Genomic DNA, 5,000 nt, shown 5'->3' with positions numbered 1-5,000 from the left:
AGGGTTAGGGTTAGGGTTAGGGTTAGGGTTAGGGTTAGGGTTAGGGTTAGGGTTAGGGTTAGGGTTAGGGTTAGGGTTAGGGTTAGGGTTAGGGTTAGGGTTAGGGTTAGGGTTAGGGTTAGGGTTAGGGTTAGGGTTAGGGTTAGGGTTAGGGTTAGGGTTAGGGTTAGGGTTAGGGTTAGGGTTAGGGTTAGGGTTAGGGTTAGGGTTAGGGTTAGGGTTAGGGTTAGGGTTAGGGTTAGGGTTAGGGTTAGGGTTAGGGTTAGGGTTAGGGTTAGGGTTAGGGTTAGGGTTAGGGTTAGGGTTAGGGTTAGGGTTAGGGTTAGGGTTAGGGTTAGGGTTAGGGTTAGGGTTAGGGTTAGGGTTAGGGTTAGGGTTAGGGTTAGGGTTAGGGTTAGGGTTAGGGTTAGGGTTAGGGTTAGGGTTAGGGTTAGGGTTAGGGTTAGGGTTAGGGTTAGGGTTAGGGTTAGGGTTAGGGTTAGGGTTAGGGTTAGGGTTAGGGTTAGGGTTAGGGTTAGGGTTAGGGTTAGGGTTAGGGTTAGGGTTAGGGTTAGGGTTAGGGTTAGGGTTAGGGTTAGGGTTAGGGTTAGGGTTAGGGTTAGGGTTAGGGTTAGGGTTAGGGTTAGGGTTAGGGTTAGGGTTAGGGTTAGGGTTAGGGTTAGGGTTAGGGTTAGGGTTAGGGTTAGGGTTAGGGTTAGGGTTAGGGTTAGGGTTAGGGTTAGGGTTAGGGTTAGGGTTAGGGTTAGGGTTAGGGTTAGGGTTAGGGTTAGGGTTAGGGTTAGGGTTAGGGTTAGGGTTAGGGTTAGGGTTAGGGTTAGGGTTAGGGTTAGGGTTAGGGTTAGGGTTAGGGTTAGGGTTAGGGTTAGGGTTAGGGTTAGGGTTAGGGTTAGGGTTAGGGTTAGGGTTAGGGTTAGGGTTAGGGTTAGGGTTAGGGTTAGGGTTAGGGTTAGGGTTAGGGTTAGGGTTAGGGTTAGGGTTAGGGTTAGGGTTAGGGTTAGGGTTAGGGTTAGGGTTAGGGTTAGGGTTAGGGTTAGGGTTAGGGTTAGGGTTAGGGTTAGGGTTAGGGTTAGGGTTAGGGTTAGGGTTAGGGTTAGGGTTAGGGTTAGGGTTAGGGTTAGGGTTAGGGTTAGGGTTAGGGTTAGGGTTAGGGTTAGGGTTAGGGTTAGGGTTAGGGTTAGGGTTAGGGTTAGGGTTAGGGTTAGGGTTAGGGTTAGGGTTAGGGTTAGGGTTAGGGTTAGGGTTAGGGTTAGGGTTAGGGTTAGGGTTAGGGTTAGGGTTAGGGTTAGGGTTAGGGTTAGGGTTAGGGTTAGGGTTAGGGTTAGGGTTAGGGTTAGGGTTAGGGTTAGGGTTAGGGTTAGGGTTAGGGTTAGGGTTAGGGTTAGGGTTAGGGTTAGGGTTAGGGTTAGGGTTAGGGTTAGGGTTAGGGTTAGGGTTAGGGTTAGGGTTAGGGTTAGGGTTAGGGTTAGGGTTAGGGTTAGGGTTAGGGTTAGGGTTAGGGTTAGGGTTAGGGTTAGGGTTAGGGTTAGGGTTAGGGTTAGGGTTAGGGTTAGGGTTAGGGTTAGGGTTAGGGTTAGGGTTAGGGTTAGGGTTAGGGTTAGGGTTAGGGTTAGGGTTAGGGTTAGGGTTAGGGTTAGGGTTAGGGTTAGGGTTAGGGTTAGGGTTAGGGTTAGGGTTAGGGTTAGGGTTAGGGTTAGGGTTAGGGTTAGGGTTAGGGTTAGGGTTAGGGTTAGGGTTAGGGTTAGGGTTAGGGTTAGGGTTAGGGTTAGGGTTAGGGTTAGGGTTAGGGTTAGGGTTAGGGTTAGGGTTAGGGTTAGGGTTAGGGTTAGGGTTAGGGTTAGGGTTAGGGTTAGGGTTAGGGTTAGGGTTAGGGTTAGGGTTAGGGTTAGGGTTAGGGTTAGGGTTAGGGTTAGGGTTAGGGTTAGGGTTAGGGTTAGGGTTAGGGTTAGGGTTAGGGTTAGGGTTAGGGTTAGGGTTAGGGTTAGGGTTAGGGTTAGGGTTAGGGTTAGGGTTAGGGTTAGGGTTAGGGTTAGGGTTAGGGTTAGGGTTAGGGTTAGGGTTAGGGTTAGGGTTAGGGTTAGGGTTAGGGTTAGGGTTAGGGTTAGGGTTAGGGTTAGGGTTAGGGTTAGGGTTAGGGTTAGGGTTAGGGTTAGGGTTAGGGTTAGGGTTAGGGTTAGGGTTAGGGTTAGGGTTAGGGTTAGGGTTAGGGTTAGGGTTAGGGTTAGGGTTAGGGTTAGGGTTAGGGTTAGGGTTAGGGTTAGGGTTAGGGTTAGGGTTAGGGTTAGGGTTAGGGTTAGGGTTAGGGTTAGGGTTAGGGTTAGGGTTAGGGTTAGGGTTAGGGTTAGGGTTAGGGTTAGGGTTAGGGTTAGGGTTAGGGTTAGGGTTAGGGTTAGGGTTAGGGTTAGGGTTAGGGTTAGGGTTAGGGTTAGGGTTAGGGTTAGGGTTAGGGTTAGGGTTAGGGTTAGGGTTAGGGTTAGGGTTAGGGTTAGGGTTAGGGTTAGGGTTAGGGTTAGGGTTAGGGTTAGGGTTAGGGTTAGGGTTAGGGTTAGGGTTAGGGTTAGGGTTAGGGTTAGGGTTAGGGTTAGGGTTAGGGTTAGGGTTAGGGTTAGGGTTAGGGTTAGGGTTAGGGTTAGGGTTAGGGTTAGGGTTAGGGTTAGGGTTAGGGTTAGGGTTAGGGTTAGGGTTAGGGTTAGGGTTAGGGTTAGGGTTAGGGTTAGGGTTAGGGTTAGGGTTAGGGTTAGGGTTAGGGTTAGGGTTAGGGTTAGGGTTAGGGTTAGGGTTAGGGTTAGGGTTAGGGTTAGGGTTAGGGTTAGGGTTAGGGTTAGGGTTAGGGTTAGGGTTAGGGTTAGGGTTAGGGTTAGGGTTAGGGTTAGGGTTAGGGTTAGGGTTAGGGTTAGGGTTAGGGTTAGGGTTAGGGTTAGGGTTAGGGTTAGGGTTAGGGTTAGGGTTAGGGTTAGGGTTAGGGTTAGGGTTAGGGTTAGGGTTAGGGTTAGGGTTAGGGTTAGGGTTAGGGTTAGGGTTAGGGTTAGGGTTAGGGTTAGGGTTAGGGTTAGGGTTAGGGTTAGGGTTAGGGTTAGGGTTAGGGTTAGGGTTAGGGTTAGGGTTAGGGTTAGGGTTAGGGTTAGGGTTAGGGTTAGGGTTAGGGTTAGGGTTAGGGTTAGGGTTAGGGTTAGGGTTAGGGTTAGGGTTAGGGTTAGGGTTAGGGTTAGGGTTAGGGTTAGGGTTAGGGTTAGGGTTAGGGTTAGGGTTAGGGTTAGGGTTAGGGTTAGGGTTAGGGTTAGGGTTAGGGTTAGGGTTAGGGTTAGGGTTAGGGTTAGGGTTAGGGTTAGGGTTAGGGTTAGGGTTAGGGTTAGGGTTAGGGTTAGGGTTAGGGTTAGGGTTAGGGTTAGGGTTAGGGTTAGGGTTAGGGTTAGGGTTAGGGTTAGGGTTAGGGTTAGGGTTAGGGTTAGGGTTAGGGTTAGGGTTAGGGTTAGGGTTAGGGTTAGGGTTAGGGTTAGGGTTAGGGTTAGGGTTAGGGTTAGGGTTAGGGTTAGGGTTAGGGTTAGGGTTAGGGTTAGGGTTAGGGTTAGGGTTAGGGTTAGGGTTAGGGTTAGGGTTAGGGTTAGGGTTAGGGTTAGGGTTAGGGTTAGGGTTAGGGTTAGGGTTAGGGTTAGGGTTAGGGTTAGGGTTAGGGTTAGGGTTAGGGTTAGGGTTAGGGTTAGGAGGTTAGGGTTAGGGTTAGGGTTAGGGTTAGGGTTAGGGTTAGGGTTAGGGTTAGGGTTAGGGTTAGGGTTAGGGTTAGGGTTAGGGTTAGGGTTAGGGTTAGGGTTAGGGTTAGGGTTAGGGTTAGGGTTAGGGTTAGGGTTAGGGTTAGGGTTAGGGTTAGGGTTAGGGTTAGGGTTAGGGTTAGGGTTAGGGTTAGGGTTAGGGTTAGGGTTAGGGTTAGGGTTAGGGTTAGGGTTAGGGTTAGGGTTAGGGTTAGGGTTAGGGTTAGGGTTAGGGTTAGGGTTAGGGTTAGGGTTAGGGTTAGGGTTAGGGTTAGGGTTAGGGTTAGGGTTAGGGTTAGGGTTAGGGTTAGGGTTAGGGTTAGGGTTAGGGTTAGGGTTAGGGTTAGGGTTAGGGTTAGGGTTAGGGTTAGGGTTAGGGTTAGGGTTAGGGTTAGGGTTAGGGTTAGGGTTAGGGTTAGGGTTAGGGTTAGGGTTAGGGTTAGGGTTAGGGTTAGGGTTAGGGTTAGGGTTAGGGTTAGGGTTAGGGTTAGGGTTAGGGTTAGGGTTAGGGTTAGGGTTAGGGTTAGGGTTAGGGTTAGGGTTAGGGTTAGGGTTAGGGTTAGGGTTAGGGTTAGGGTTAGGGTTAGGGTTAGGGTTAGGGTTAGGGTTAGGGTTAGGGTTAGGGTTAGGGTTAGGGTTAGGGTTAGGGTTAGGGTTAGGGTTAGGGTTAGGGTTAGGGTTAGGGTTAGGGTTAGGGTTAGGGTTAGGGTTAGGGTTAGGGTTAGGGTTAGGGTTAGGGTTAGGGTTAGGGTTAGGGTTAGGGTTAGGGTTAGGGTTAGGGTTAGGGTTAGGGTTAGGGTTAGGGTTAGGGTTAGGGTTAGGGTTAGGGTTAGGGTTAGGGTTAGGGTTAGGGTTAGGGTTAGGGTTAGGGTTAGGGTTAGGGTTAGGGTTAGGGTTAGGGTTAGGGTTAGGGTTAGGGTTAGGGTTAGGGTTAGGGTTAGGGTTAGGGTTAGGGTTAGGGTTAGGGTTAGGGTTAGGGTTAGGGTTAGGGTTAGGGTTAGGGTTAGGGTTAGGGTTAGGGTTAGGGTTAGGGTTAGGGTTAGGGTTAGGGTTAGGGTTAGGGTTAGGGTTAGGGTTAGGGTTAGGGTTAGGGTTAGGGTTAGGGTTAGGGTTAGGGTTAGGGTTAGGGTTAGGGTTAGGGTTAGGGTTAGGGTTAGGGTTAGGGTTAGGGTTAGGGTTAGGGTTAGGGTTAGGGTTAGGGTTAGGGTTAGGGTTAGGGTTAGGGTTAGGGTTAGGGTTAGGGTTAGGGTTAGGGTT

Source organism: Melanerpes formicivorus, unplaced genomic scaffold (genome assembly GCF_026170545.1).
Source record: "Melanerpes formicivorus ecotype bairdi unplaced genomic scaffold, bMelFor1.0.p_v2 SCAF_92, whole genome shotgun sequence".
NCBI classification, from domain to species: Eukaryota; Metazoa; Chordata; class Aves; order Piciformes; family Picidae; genus Melanerpes; species Melanerpes formicivorus.
The sequence above is the reverse complement of the archived record's forward strand: the minus strand, read 5'-3'. Positions refer to the sequence as shown.